General features: G+C 43.3%; 1 protein-coding gene across 1 annotated transcript in view; it reads right to left on the bottom strand.

The window, feature by feature from the left end:
• DNAJC5B (DnaJ heat shock protein family (Hsp40) member C5 beta) overlaps positions 1-16,341 on the bottom strand; it is a 403,804-nt gene that overhangs the window by 227,914 nt on the left and 159,549 nt on the right. The gene's annotated exons all lie outside the window — the stretch shown is intronic.

Below are 16,341 nucleotides of genomic sequence, written 5' to 3'. Positions count from 1 at the left end.
TCAGGTAAGTGGGGTAGGGAAGAAAACAGGGACCAGCAGGTGGGGGTAAGATGGCAGGGCGGGGCCCAGCCTTCAGGATGCTCAGAACGCTTACTTGAATTGTGTGATTCAGCTCACGATTAGAGCAACCTGATTGGTTGGATCCCCTTCATCTACTGGACACCAATAATTTTGTGAACATGACTCCCCGCAAGATAATACTTACATAAAATCTTTCTCACCAAAAACAAAACATTTATTTGACAACGAATATTGAGCAGGGTCCACATTAAGTAAAAAAAAAATAACTAAGTAAAAAATATACTGCTTCCCAATAACGAGAGGCCACACGCCATTACACATTACAAAAACATTGCTGCAGGCTGCACTCTGTCGAGAGCACTGAGGTCATAGAGAATTAACAAAAGAAATCGGGGGGGGGGGGGCTACATATGGGGCAGGGGCAAGAACACATGCTCCGTTTATCAGTTTTCCTACAATTGGGGTTCTGTAGGATAACATAGAAGAGCAAGAGAAGGCGTGCACAGGTGGGACTTGCGTATTTATTTTAGGGATAAGAGGGACATTTACATCAGTAGAACATTTTTTTTAAAAAACATGACAATCAAGCTCAGCCTGTATATTTATACAAATGTCCCCAAATGTTGGAAAAAGCATGTCCTACAGACCTTGCAAAACAGAGTTAGAGCCCATTTACAATCAGTTACAGATGAACACTGAAACCTCTGATGTATACAATGTGTTACACAGCACAGCTATCAACCCAGCTGGGAAATGTGGCACTGTCATTAAGCATGTGGGTGTAGCCTGCAGATTACAGTCGGGAAGACTGAATCCATACAATGCTTCCTATAGTGGAGAAGACTGTTTTCAGAAAGCAAGGATTTCATAAGGTTGTTCCACAGTTGGGATGCCAGTGTGCCTGCTGCAGAGAGCATTTTTAGAGGTAAATGGACTGCCTAGCTTGGGGGATCAGAGAAATTGCGTCACAAATCTTCACTGGGTGGATGTATAAAGAGAGCTGAAAGGAACATATGGGAGCAATTTCTTAGTTAAGCAATAGGCATATTTTGCATAAAGAGCACTGTGCATGTAGTCTTAAAGATGACCCACCTGTGCACAGGGATCCAATAAAATGGCCCTAGTTACAGGTTTGGCGGTGTAGGAAAAAAGTGGCAGTAATTCTGTTACTGTCACTTTTCCCACACTGCCAAACTGCAGGTTTGCCAGTGGGGGTTGACTAATTTACCTCCAGCCAAGTGATGGGTGTAAATCAGGCCCCCGCTGGCAAAAAGCAGCCAGTATCACAGGCACCATTATGCCAGTGCCGGTAATACTGGCAATCTCCCCATGGAGTGCCCTACTGTTGTCAGCACCTGTAATAACCAGGAAAATTCAGGCTATCAGGTGCCAGTAACAGAAGGTCCATTTGCTGGTGTCGCGCAGGAATTACCGGCGGGATACCGGCAAGCCTATAAGGAGGGCCAATATGTTTAGTGAAGAGCTGGACAAAGATGGTCAGGTTTACATCACTCCGGTCAAACCATTCTTTTCTGATGGCTCCAGGTGCGGCATTTGGATGGCTGCCACCTTGATGAGTGGCTCATCATATTTGCAGTACAATGTCGGCCAAGGTCTCAATATTAATTAAGAATTTATCCTGCTCTTTTTATTGTCAGGACAAACATTTCCAGTGAGAGAAAAAGGTGATATGTCCGCTCTCAAGTACAGTAGTTACCTCACCTGGAAGAAGCAGGCCTAAAAGACGAAGCTAAATTGTGAAATCAGGAGCTTAATATAATGCATTTTAACTTCAAATGTGATAACCTGATCCATTTGACTAGAGTAATGCTCCTGTCCCTGCAAGCGCAAATAAACTGCAGCCAAAGCAAATGACTGGAGCAAAACAATCTTGGTTTAGATTCTATTTATTAAAGAGCATTCGTGAGGTAACAGTTAAAAGACAGTCTCAGACATAGAGAAGGTCCGAGACCCCAAACAACCATCGTAATGACCGGGTGTAATTACATGCAAAGTGAATCCAAAAGACTCCTTTAGAAACTAAATTAGTGTAGTGATGTCAAAAATATTAATAAGTAGAGGGCCACAGGCACTTCCTGGTAGTTCGAACATTGGGATGGCCACTGGATAAGAACAAAATCTCAGAAAAAGTAGATTCAGAGAAAAGACAATTTTATATCAGTAATGCATGGGCATTTAAGGAGAAAGGATGGTCAATGGTATCAAAAGCAGCCAATAGGTAGAACAATATCAATGCTTGAACACCATTGCCATTTCTTGACTATGGGTGATTGTCGAGAACGAAAGCCGGTATAGTCACTGAGCCAAGTTATGTTTGAGAACAGGAAGGCTATGCAAAAGGACATTGGGCGTCATCACGAGTTGGGCAATACCCCTGCGGTAAATCTGCTCTAATACCGCCCAACGCAATAAGTGTTAACGCAACTTGGTCCGGCGCTATTAGTGCCTGATCCCAAGTTGTGGTACTGCAGTAAATCTCCATTTATTTCAAGTCCATCAGACTCTATGAGGCATTTTCAGTGCAATTACCATGGTGCAATTTGCACTGCAGTAATTGTGCCGTAAATGGGCGGAATGTCGACACATTAACCCCCAGCACACAGCTAGGGTGAGTGCTCCGACTCCTCCCCGAACTCGGGATTGGGCGGAGCGGTAATGTGACATTAATAGCATTACTGCTTCATTTTTACTGCTCCCCCCAACCCTTGATAAGGCCAAATTGTCGTCAAAGAATGTTCAGAGCGCAGTCAAAACTAGCAGGTACTGCCTGCACTCTAAACATTCTTATAGGCTTCTAACGATCTACATGTGCTAACTCTTCATTCTATCTCTTCATGCTCTCTTCTGCACTGCTATTAAATCTCATCTTCTTTAGTTTTCTTTTGGTTACCCTGTCACCATTTTTAATATTGGTTGTACTGTGTTGTGATGATTTGTACAGCAATTCGGCATAAAGCGCTTAATAAATACAAAAATAAATACAATAGTGCATAATAACTTGGGCAAGTCAAGGATGTCATTTGCCTATGGTATATCCACCAAACACCCTTCTGATCCATTTCCATTCCAGTGGTGTCTTCAGAACACCATGTATTTATTGCTTTCCTTCACCCTAAAACACTTCTTATCCTACTCCATTTTTATTGTAAAACTAGGTGCTATGTTTAATAACACTTGCCTTTACCTCTACATTGAATATTTAAGGAAAGTACATTTCAATTCAATCAGTTCATATCATGTGTAAAACACATTCATTCAGCTATGCAAACACTGATAAGATCGACAAAATACAGAATAAAATCATCAACAACAATTCGTGTCACCACAGGAAAGAAGGATGTGTTATTTCACTCGCGAAGCAACTACCTGAGAAACATTACTGCCCGTTATTGTTTGGGGTGGCCAGGAAGGGTCCCATCAATAACGAGGGATTCATGTTGCAAGCGCCATATTGATGTCTGGGGGTGCGGCGAACTGAGTGCAGTTTACTTTTTGTTCAGAACTGATACACTATGAGCTTGCGAGCGCACAGAAGGTTTGTATCCAATCTATCAAATGTGGGAAATGTGAGAATCTCAAAATGAATGCCCTTTTCACAATGAATCAGAACATAGTGGTTAGGGCTCTCTTGCAAACCACACTTTGACTTCTAAACAGGCAAGTAAATGAATTAACTCAACCTTTGCGGTCAACATCTGCAGAAATATCCTTGAGTTTATGGTCTGATAAGTCTCATAGATAGAAGAAATAACCCAAATAGTTTTGTTGTTTATTCTGTTCAGTAGTAAAACATGGGATAAGCTAAGTGCTTAAAGCTATTTAGGAGTTTTAATTGTGCGATAACATGGGAGCCTTGTTGATTGGGAAGTTGCAAGGAAACAGTTGTTATCTTGCCCTTGGTATTACATTCTTTGGTGGGGGTTAGCCATTTTGTTTGGTTGAGTATTTTTCTAGGTCATCAGAGGCTGTATGTAGACACATAGCTTAGAAGGTCTTTTAGAGTTGAAAGGAGTCTATGGAAAGGAGATCGTAATCTATGGTTCAAGGAAAAATACATCAGCAAGACCATGTGCAATCATACTTAGTTACATGTTTTAGGCCAGTTATTGCTAGCAATGAGTTATGTTTTTAATACTAAGTTTTAAACTATGCACCAATGTCAGGACCTATTGGAACGAATCCCCAGAAGAGGTGTGTTTTGAATATGATCTGAAGATAACAATGAAGGTAAGCCTGACCAATGAAAATGGAAGAATTGAGGAAAGATGGGATTTCTTAGAAGAGGTTTTGTCCAATCATATTTGGTGGGTGGAGTGTAATACAGTTATCTTTAAATTGTTGCAAAAAGTATATAAACTGCCAACTGATGTTGTATTGTTGAGACTTGCGTGAGTTTGGTCCTGCAACGCCATCTAACCGCTCCCCAGAGTTTGGGTACAATAAACATACTTTATGTACAATCGTGTACTTACTTCTGAAGTGGAGGGCCTGTTTTGGGTTAAAGTGATTAAAGGTCCACCCCCACAATTGCTTGCATACCGCATATATAATATTATAATCTGCAGTGCCTCCACCTAAGTATTTTAAGGATGAATACTGGGACTCTATTAAGAAATATGTCATTATGCCCAAGGTTTAGTTTTCAGGAAAACCCTCTCGGTCTAAAAGTCAGTCATGTCAGGACGGCGTTCCTGTATGATACTTTGCTGAACTGCTCCACAAGCTCCTTATCCTTGTATGAGAATTGATGTCATCATATCGAGCAAGACCATAACCTAGATGCGTCGTCAATCAATGCCTATAAGCAGGTGACCTCTAACAGTTTCTTTTGTTGTGTTTCTTTAAGTCTTGAAATGACAATCGTAGAACACAGAGGACAGTTTTCAGAGATATCAGTCTTGCTCATGTCACCTGTGTAATGGTCACTCATTCCTGACTTTTTGTCTCACATCACTATGCATCTGGAACTCATATTGCTGTGTTTATGATGGGAGAATAACACTAAAAGGATTGTACAGGCATGGGAAATGACTAGGTTTAAATTCATGAACGTGAAGAATATCTCTTGAGACACCGATTAAAACACACAATCCTTTCCACATTCCACCTGCACCCAGCTCTCACCACCACTGTTCTTGCATTTATCTCTCTCACTTGGTTGGGATCTGAAAACATATTTGGATCTGTAGCACAACGAGCATCAGATAACCTGATCTTGGCCCAGTCTCCTGCACACACACACACACACCGGACTGTCCTGCACCCATTTTCTGACACCAGAGATTTTCTTAATACAGGCCTGCTTTGCCTCCACTCTCTCCTTCATTGGCTCGAATTCCAGTGGCTTGAAAAAGCACCCATTGTCTATTCCTAGTTCTAACCACCTGCCTGCAGGTGGGCTATCACTTTGCTGCTGCTGCTGCTGGAGGATCTCTAGAAATGCAATGTCGAGAAATGAATTAAAACAATCCACCAAATCTTCAGCATATTGCTTATTGGTGAGCCGCTTGATGTGACCTCAATGATTAAAAAGTAAATCCTGATGAGGAACCTTTCTCCAAGGGACACTTATCAAAATGGACCTCAGCGCCTTATGATCTATTGCAGAGATATTTTGTGTTGCATGAGTTGCACAACAGCGGAGAAAATGTGGTTCCTCTACTCCGCTTTATAAATCAAAAAAGAAAAAGGTAGTTGCACTCTCTCTTTCATGCGCCAACTTAGGCAAAGAAAACTCCACTCAATTGGAATATAGAAATACATTTCTGTATTGGTGAGGGTAAGTGCCCTTTGTGATGACACGTGCTTAATGGACCACGCCGTCTTTTTCAAATCAGGGCCAATATTATAAGTTGCTTAATTTGGAACGTTGCTTTTCAACTTAACAAAAAGATTCACGGGATCAATCCCAGCCTCTGCAGTCCCGTATTAACACCTCTGTGTCACGCTTACCGGGAGACCGGGGTTCGTTGCGCGCGCTTTCCCTTCCTGGCGCCTCTATCCGCGCTTCCGCACTTGGAGAGGCGCCGGAGGGAGAGCTTCGGGGGCCCAGGCTGCAGCTCCTCGGCACATGCGCTGGAGACCGCGATCACGGTTCCCCGCATGCGCCGTGGATTGGGTGCCCGTGATTGGAGGGGCTTTCTTCCCAAGCCTCGCTCTGGGTCCGCCGGCGCCCAGCGACGATCGGCTTGCGTTCCAGGCCTCGCGGGCGCCGGCGGCCCATAAAAGGAGAGCGAGGATCGGGAACAGATCGTGTCTCAATGCGTTCTGTTCCTGATCGTGTTTGCTCGCTCGCTTCAATCTTCCAGTGCCAGTTTCCCTTGGTTCCTGCCTTACCTGGGGTTTTCCCCTCTCCTGTTTCTCCTTGGTCCTCCTCTTGTCAGCTCCCTGTCCTGTCCCGCGGTCCCTCTGAAATTCCCCTTTTTCCTCCCTTCTGGGATTGCAGGGGTTTTCTGCTTTTCTGGACTCCTCTCCTTGCCTGGGCCACGCCAGCTTCGCTCCTATCCCGGGTCTTGCAGACTCCTGCCTGGCTGGTCAGCTCTGCCTTGATTATCCTTTTCTCCTGCTCCACGCCAGCCTGTGTACTGTGGTCATCCTTCCTGTGTCCTCCCCTGGTGTACGCCTCGGCCATTTTTGGACTCTTGAGCACCACAGCATCCGGTGTCTTCTCCTGGTGTACACATCGGCCATCCTCAGACTCTTGAGAACCACAGCATCCAGCACCTTCCCCTGGTGTAGGCCTTGGCCATTTTTGGACTCTTGAGCACCACAGCACGTCTCGGTCCTCCTTGGACCTTGGAGCTCCATCGTTTCAAGAACTTGCTTCCTTCAGCCTCTCCTGCCTGTGCTTGCACAGTCCTGACGTCACGGTAATCAGGAGAGAGCTGCTCGTGACGTTGGGAATCGGTCCATCTTTTACCCAGTACCCATTCTGGGTGGAGGAGAGGCTGGTCCCCCGTGTCACCAATTCTTCTTGTCAGTGTGGCTGCTCCGTCGAGATCAACCAAACATACAGGTACGCAACATTCTCGTGACTCACACCTTAACACTCCGAACGATTCTGTCCGCGGACGCGGGCGGACAGAATCGTACGGAGGTGTTAATAGATCACTTTTGCCCACGTGCCCCAGCCGCAATCCCGAATACCTCATTCCACACTTACGTTTACTGTGGCTCACTCCTGTGTGCACCGTGGCGCCGACATCCTTGTACCCCTGCGGCGTCAGCTTCACCCACTTACATGGGGCAGTGCTGACACAGAAGGGTTCTTTTTTGTGCTTTCTTTTTTTTAATCGTATCCCCTGCTTACCGTAATGGTAAGTGGGGGACACCCCCACAACCCCTAACCCCCGTTACTGCACCCAAGGAGAGTGGGGAAAACTCCCACAACCCCTGCTCTGCTTGGACACAGTAATGGCCTGACTTTATGTACCATGCTCACGTGCAGTTTTATTAATGTCGACACAATCGTGGCGGCATTATGGTACAATTCCATCTGAACCAATGTCTTTATCTAGTGGCTAATATACCAAAGAATTCGCCTCTACAACCCCCTCCAGAATCTCTGTGCTGACATGCATTTCAGCCTCTACCTTCTGGAGCCTGTGTGATTCTGTAGGCCCAGCAGAGTGCTTCAGCTTTTTCCCTGCTTGTGCTTTCATGGGCTATGTACGCGCTCAATGTTCTACACTGTGGGGTGAGGGGGCAAAGGACCGCTCATGGTGAAAGAACTGTTCCGAGCAGTATAGGCGACAGGTATATGAAAATTCACCACAATGCCACCTTGAAGTGTCAATCCAGCACGACGGCTGCCATGGAGGGTATGCTTTCGGTGCTTCAGTAGAGCACCCCTGCGACACCTTACCTCCCGGGGAGGCCATCGACTCCCTCACATGTATTTTCTATCACTGCTGCACCTGAATGAAGGAGTGGAGAGGGAGTCCCGGGGAACAGAAAACAGAGCAAGCAAGAGACACTGCTGTGCACCTTGTCATTTTGACACCCCCGGCCCCCAGGTTTCACTTTTCATCAAGAGGTTTTACATATTTGTGTTGACCAGAAGATTCGAGTGTCTGTAGGGGTTGGTAGAATTTATGGGGCAGTCTCCTCTAGTCTACTCCTGCATGGGTGAAGGAGGTGTTGTGAGTAGGGAGCAACAGCGTCTGGTATGGCTGTCTTCTTGACACCATGTTGCCAGAGTATGATTTCCTCCACTTAAGGGAACGCATTCACTGAGTTGACATTTTGACAATTTAACAAACTTGTCTTTAGCACGACCTACTTAAGATTAGCAAGAATAATGCACAGGGCTGGATAAGTGGCGTCCTTGTAAAGCGGACTATCTGGGGAAAGATAACAGACCTCACCCACCCTACCCCCACTCTCCCTACCTACACTCTCCCTACCTCACACCCCTCTCCATACCCCCACACCACTACATGCCACTCTCTCTAGCCCCACCCACCCATCGTACTCCCACCCACCCTATCTCCACTCGCTTTAGCCCCACCCACCACCTTACCTCCACTCTCTCTAGCCACGCCCACCCTACCTCCACTCTATCTAGCCCCACCCGCCCTACATCCTACTCTCTCTAGCCCCACCCATCCTACTGCCACCCACCCTACCTTCAATCTCTTAAGACCCACCCACCCTACGTCCACTCTCTCTAGCCCCACCCACCCTACGTCCGCTCTCTATAGCCCCACCCACCCAATCTCAACTCTCTAGCCTCACCTACCCTACCCCCACTCTCTCTACCTCCACTCCCCTACCCGACACCCCCTCTCCATATCCCCAGAAACCCTACATCCCACTCTCTCTAGCCCCACCCACCCATCCTACTCCCACCCACCCTACCTCCACTCTCTCTGGCCCCACCCACCCTACCCCCACTCTCTATAGCCCCACCCACCCAATCCCAACACTCTAGCCCCACCCACCCAAGCTCCACTCTCTCTAAAACCACCCACACACCCTACCCCCACTCTCGCTTCCCCTACCTAATTCTCTCTACCCGCACTCACCCTACCCCATGTCTCCCTAACCTAATGCTAAATAAAGCATGTAAAAAAAGACCACAAGTGCAACTTAGAGAACTGTTCTTTGAGGAGATATCTGGGTGATGGTTGGGGTGGAGGGGTGCTGCAACACATGAGATCAAATGACTCCATCTGAAAGAAACACGCCTGTAATTCCATTTTAAAAGTGTTTGCTAATTGGATCCAAGCAGTTTGGCATAACAGATTGGGCATGTTAACAATAAAGGGCATTTTAACAATTTAGTAGTTATAATTTTGGAAAAAGTTGAAGAGGAAAATGCCAGAGCAGCCCTCTTAGCATAGTGTACTGATAGCAAAAACAGAGAGGTTCCACGCGGAGGCAGACAGAGCTTGAAATGAGGCTGCCTGCTAGTCTTGAGTTACTCTTGTAAATAATTGAGCATGTGGCCTGTCTATTCCTGCGGAAGCATCAGGGATGCATTGCATTTCCTTTTGTGATAGAGCATGGCATTACTATGATTCAGCTTCAGTATTTCTGGACCTTGGCAATGGGTTTTTACATGGGAAATCAGGTGCTCCCCTCCTGGTGCCGCTCGATGGAGCGGGCCAGTTTTACTTTGTCATGGAACCGGCCCTGTTTTTTAAAATTTTTTAAAGCATATCCTTATTTCTGCAGGTATGGAAACTATGGAGGGAGCATTGGTTGTATCAGAGTAACCTTAGGGAGTTTTTATTTTTTATCTTTTTTGTTTAGTAAAGATATGGAAAAGAATACACCCAGTTCCCTCGGACTGTATCGGAAAATTTGGGCTCAGTATCACCTTTTTAAGTGAAATCTTACATTCAAATCTTTTTAGTAATGGCTATTGTGAATGCTATCTTGCGAAGTCTGATAGATATTATTTTTACCCCATTGTCAATCAAATGAGGAATTTGAAAGCCTGTCGGAAGTGGCCTCATGTTGGCGGTGCGACACAACACAAGATGGTCCTTTCCTCGAAACCCTTGTAGGAGCCACGGCTTATGTTCTTGTGTGAGGCGCTAGTGCTCTCCCAGTGCCTGATTCTCTTGTACAACTATGGAGAGGTGTTGGGTCCTGTGGGACTGTGGCCCGTGGCTGTACTTGAGTTACGACCTGGCTTATTAGCCAATGATAAGGTAAATGGTTGGCAGGAGTCCCAGGCAACCACCACACTAGCAGTTACTATGCTATGTCTCTTGTCTGTTGTGACAGATGCAAGTGACTGAGGGACATTTACTATAGGCATAGGCCTAATCTTAGAAGAGGCGCATTTCCTCTCTTTCTCCCTCTCCCATGTGGTATTGTTTTATAAGCTGCCCAAGAGCACTTAGAGTTTGCACAAAGTGCTCAGCCAAGTCTACAGATTGTTCAGTTCGCACAGGTGTGCAGGTCTGTGGGGACACCGCAATAGGCTTTGGTGTGTTGTGCTCCTGAAGCCGTTGGCTGAAGACAAGTTTCGAATTTGTATATGTTGGTGAGCCATAATGAAGGGCTTCCACTACAATCCAACCCGCGGTCATTCCAATTCTGATAATTTAACTACATCGGCAAGTAATGATGCCGAAAAGAGCAGTGAGGCCGGTGTTACGGGTGCATGCTAAATAACTCATCACTTCCCAAAGATAGGAAAAGAAAAAACAGCACACGATTCCCAAAATCAAAGTGTATTTTCTATTAATTTGGCCAAAATGTTGAGCCCACTGTGCAGCGAATACTACCATTGCCTGCTACAGTACCTGAGGTGGAGCTTTCCTTCCTATGCCTCTGCATCAGGCTTGAGAAAGAAGCCCAACTAGGGATGAGCACCTCAGCGGTCTCTTGACTTGTCAGTGTTTTCTCCTCTTCAGCTCTCTCTAACCTCAGCCCTCTTTCAACAGAGCCTAGATTACCAGATCAGCTCATTTGTAGTGTCTCATGAACAACACCTAAAATGTGTCAAAAAAGAGAGTAATTCCCTTACTTTTGATAACATGGGCCCTCTGGGTTCAGCATCTCTGGCAGAAATAAACCTGGTTCCACAATCTCTAGTCAGGTTACATGATAATATATTTGCAATCGGGGAAGTGCCATTAGCCAATCGGGTGGCTGGAAATATGGGCTAGAATATGCATTTTATGCATGCTGTTCCAGCCACCCGAGGCCCTTCCCCGAGTGGTGACATCTTTTTTTTCTCTGAATGTGGGGAGGCAACAGGGAGCTTCTCCCTGTTCCTTCCCCACCCCTCTATAACAAACCCAAACCCTACCCCACCTGCTCCCACCGTCCGCAATTACCTGCTGGACCGGAAATGTATGCTCCGGTCCTGGCGCTGCTCCCTGCCGCAGCCATAGAAATTGAAAAGGGCCTCTGTCTGTTTTCCCTATGGCAATGGCCATCTTTTTTTTCTTTTTTTTCCCTTTTCCTCAGAAGATTGGCGTTGCTTGCACAGCCAATATCCCGGGAAAAAAAATAACCGTTTGCACCCCTCGATAAACCATCAAATGCATAGCATCACACACAAACAAGAGAACAAACCAACACAACATTTGGAAAAACACATATAAAAACTCTATATAATTTGTATACTTGAACGATCATCTAAAATAGCAATTCAGTTGATTGTGCACTTTTCATCACACCAAAACCCAAAACATGCACATGTTTCTGTCCTTTTAACAGCGCTCAATGTATTGGATTTTCATCAGGGAATAACACAACAAATCATCTGGAATAATCTCGTACGATGGAGCTTTGCTGTTCTATTAATGTTAACAGCTGCGTAAATAACTACTTTCCCTTAGAAGCTGAGACAACAACAGAGAGGGACTTAATACATTATATGTGTCAATTATTATTCCAAAACATTTTTGAGTGATGAAATGTGCACAATTGCTATACTAGTTGATAGATCATGTATAAACATGTATGTGTTTTGGTTGAGTTGGTTTGTTCTCTTGTTTATGTGTGATACTTTTATTATTTCAAAGTGTAGGTAACATGTAAATAGAATAACGAAATGTATGCAAATAAATTACATGTATTTTTGAAAATTATTTTAGTTTTTCTATACTAATTTTTGTAATGTTGTGCTGGTGTGAATAATGCATTTGGTTTTTGAATTTGTTTTGCTTTTGCTGAGTTTTTCAAAAAGATATGGAGATGCCCTAGGAAGCTGAAAACAATAGGGTAGACTTTACAATCATGGAGTGTTCAGTTTTCACTATTGTAGTGTGATATGCCAGTTTATACTATGGGTTTTCAGTCCGGTAGGCCTCCCTCTTTGCCTATGGTACATGACAGCCATGGAAGAGAAATCTCATTTAGGGCTCTTGGAAAGAATTCACAATTCTGTGATCAGAATCGAGCAAAAGGGTACTGTGATGGATTCTAATAGTCACAACAGGCTAAAATCACTGTGTATGTTGACAGACCATGACATCCATGGGGGTACATGAGCTTGATAAGGATCCCTCTTGCTTGATAATCCATCCGCCATCCAAAACAGATTATACTGATGGTAATACACTTTTTATTTCCTATAGAGAGACTGATAATTCTGTATTTTCTTTGCCATTGGGCCGAGGTGAAGGTAAAACTGCATACTCCAGGGAATTAAAACATGTCAAAGCCGCAAGGCAAGAAAAAATCCAAGAGCACCACGAAATGTTAACGTTCCTTGAATGTGGAGTCAAACTCAATTATGGTTCTTCCTGGAAAACTAAAAAAAAAAAAAATTATAAAAAAGGAAAAGTACAAAAGCCCAAGAGTGCTAAGTGGAATTCAATAGAGACTTAACCCTCGCGTACCAATAATGGAATTATGCCTTATCTGATGTGAAATCCTTCTATTGATCAGGATTCCTCATTGGACAACCAACCAATTTCAACTGCTCTGGGTCATTTGGAGAAAGATATTTTGGGTCCTGAAGATGAATCAAGTTTAGAGAATTCTGCTGCCTAGCATCAGATTACTGAGAAAGAAAATGGCGTACGGCCTACTATTTTGTCGAATCAATTTCCCTCTATTGCAGACCAGCACACTTCGAACTTCATAAATCCTCATTCATGGTCACTGTGGCAAATTAAAACAAATGTACTTTATAGCAAAAGTTGTGTAATATCGATTGGCTTGACTTCAAGGTAATATCTTGTCTAAGTACTCTGATGATATCATTTTAAATCGTTCTGGTCTATTTATTTAGTATTTCATAGGATTCCTTCTCTGCAGGAGTTGGAATGTAATGACATTGAACAGAATTTGCAATGGAAATGTTTATGGATCGTTTTGTTTATAAAGTATGATTTTAGCTGCATTGGAAGTCTTTATCTTTAGGCTTTGCTGTTTTTAGTTATGTGACGTTGGTGCAGTACCCAAAAGCAAATGTGGACTTACGAGTTTGTGCCAATAATACCCAATGAGGGGGACAGAATACAAAGTTTAGAATGCACCATAGACAATACGTCTGGTCCTGTTGATAATCCAGAAAAGGAATGGTCCTGGCTTCCTGGTTCACTGCCAAATCAAAGGGAAATGTGAGGGACGTGTACCATCTACAATACAGAGATCAATATGATCTCATGGAATTCACAGGCCATTAGAAATTACAATTTGTTTCCAGTTTAAAGTAATTGTAATTTAATATGTGTACAAGAGGTGTGAATCCAGGAAGCTCCATGTCTAGATGATTATTTTCTGAAAGAAGCGACTAAAGGTTTAATGGGTCGCCCATCAGATGGCCTCCTTCCTGCTCTTAAAAAATGCTCCAAGTGCTAAATTCCATAAAAGGGATTTGTCTTCTGAGAGAATATTAGCTGTTACTTTGAGCTCAGAGCCTGATTGTGAAACGAAAGATTTGTTACTGGAAAACATCTGTTGGCATACAAAGAAAACAAATAAAAAGGAAGTTATGAAAACCTTGGATAATTTGTTCTCACTTTGGTCTGGCCAAACCAGTTCTGACTGTGTTGAACTAGCAGGGGGTCGTAACCGCTATTGTCCTGACAGTTATAGACACATTGAATTTTCACAAAAATAGAACCAGCAATAGTCGGACTACCACTTCCAGAATTAAATATAATCCTAGACATTACCATTGGGTAGAATGTTGGGCTGCATGGCATATTTATAAACTGAATGATGAAATGAAAGGTGATAGACTGGGCCAAGTCACATGGAGATATGGTAACTATTCATATACTGTTGACATTATATTTGAATCATTAGAAATATGTAACCACTGTATAGAGCCGAGGATAATTCCATCTGAGTTGAGTGACCACTCCTGTCTTGTCATTTGGCTCTATTGCAGTCTACGTAAGTTGCATTGTGATGGGGGGCATTGCCAAGCTCTCGGTCGATTAATGATGTCATCATTTAATATTAGTAAATGTAATCAGATTTAATGAAAGAGTTACCCCGATAGTAGTTTTCAATATACCAAGTATTTGAGCCCAACTGATTATATACCAACCTCTTAGAACAAGTCTATCAAAAGTGTTTTCCACATAAAATGCAATTAGATTCTACTGCAGCTGAACACTCACATTCATATGATAAGGAAATTGCTCTGAAAAACAACAGAAAAATGTGCAGTTATTCAAAATCTGGGATCAAATCCTTCTCTATCGTTGGCAAGATGAACCACATTAAAATGTAAAATACATCAAATTTATAGGAATTGACTGAAATGTGAAAGAAAATATCTTATGCTGCAAGATAGTCAATTATGATAACTCTTATTAGTAACAAGAAAACTGGGGGTTTCAGAGAAATGTTTGGACACTCTTAATGGGAAATGTGTCTCCTCTTAAGTAAATGCTATTTCGGAACCCCATTAAATTGCACATTTTGGTACTTTATTAGGTTCAGATAAGAAAACAGTTAAGTTATCCATTTGTATTCACTCCCTAATTGGGAGGGCCACTATGCACCAGAAGACATTAGGATTAAAATAAAGAAATTTAAATCTTCAATAGCATGTGGCCCTTGGGGCTAATCAAATGTGATCTTTAAAGCCATCCTACTGGTATCATCTCTGATGTTTAAAAAATACATAAATCTGCTGCCACAAATCCATAGAAGTGAAACAATACACTAGCAAATGAAAAGTGAAAAAAGAAAAATGAATATTCTTCCAGGAAATTTGCGACAAACATTCATGAAAGTGAACAAATTCATGGACATTACTTTTAACGCAAAAGGGAAACCAGGTTGGCCCATGTTCCAGATCTGACTTACGCCATGTTGCAATACTGGCAATTTAGCAAACGAGCCGCTTTCCTCTTTGTGTGTAAATCAGATTGCTGCAGTGGTCGAAGTGGTCGGCAGTGATGCTCATCTACTTTTTAAATTAGGTTTTACCGTTCCTATACTTTTATTTTAAAAAGAAACCATTCCAGAATGACTGCGTTTTAAAATAAAAGAGTTGGAAGAATTTGAAACTTGCACTTCCGTGCAAGAAAGTTCCTTTAAACCGCAGGTGCCTTTGTTTGGGGGGCTTGGATTGCGCATGGGAGGGAGTGTGGTGATGGGGTTTGTGGGGGTGGGGCAGGCCAGCAGGGAACATAGTTCCACTACTTCTTTTCATACACTTCGACCACTGGATTGCTGTATGGACAGGTGTATCGTTGTAATACGTTTCCTGGCTATTGGAACTTTGAGGCACTCACATTTTGGGGTTTTTGGGGGGGGGGCATGCAAAAAGGCTTTGTAAATGAGTCGGAGAGGGCGCAGTAAGAAATGCAGGATACATGCAGCATCAAAAACAGAGTTCACACTAGGTACTGCAATTTGGCGTATTTTTTCATATTTGACCCCTGCCAACCTCTCCATCACATTTGCAGGTTTAGCAAGTAGGTGAGGGATCATGTATACATGTGGCCTATAATAACTGGAAAAGATGACACCCCCTTAACTAAAAAAAGCAATGATGTATTTAATGATGTATTTAACGTGAGATAGTTATGAATGGACATCAACACGCAAATGCAATAGATGGAGACATATACAACATTGTCTCCTGTTTAGACGTAATAAGCAGTACTAAAATGGATTTTAAGGGGTAAAAAAACAGAGGTTCGGGGGGAACCCCCCATTAATTTTTTTTTTGTAATGAATTTTTTTGATGCATTTTAATTCAAAACTTTGCCATTCGAAACTATGGCATTCGAAAATATCACTATAAACCAATGTTAATGTTAAAGGATATTTGTACAGCGCACTATCACCACCGGAGTGGTCCCCTGGTGCTCTGGCGGTTCTGAAAGAAAGGGGATTGAGGGGGTTAATGGGGATGAG

This window comes from Ambystoma mexicanum, chromosome 5q (genome assembly GCF_040938575.1).
Source record: "Ambystoma mexicanum isolate Mex_15411 chromosome 5q, UKY_AmexF1_1, whole genome shotgun sequence".
NCBI lineage: Eukaryota > Metazoa > Chordata > Amphibia > Caudata > Ambystomatidae > Ambystoma > Ambystoma mexicanum.
Note: the sequence above shows the minus strand (reverse complement) of the source record. Positions and strands in the feature narration are given on the sequence as shown.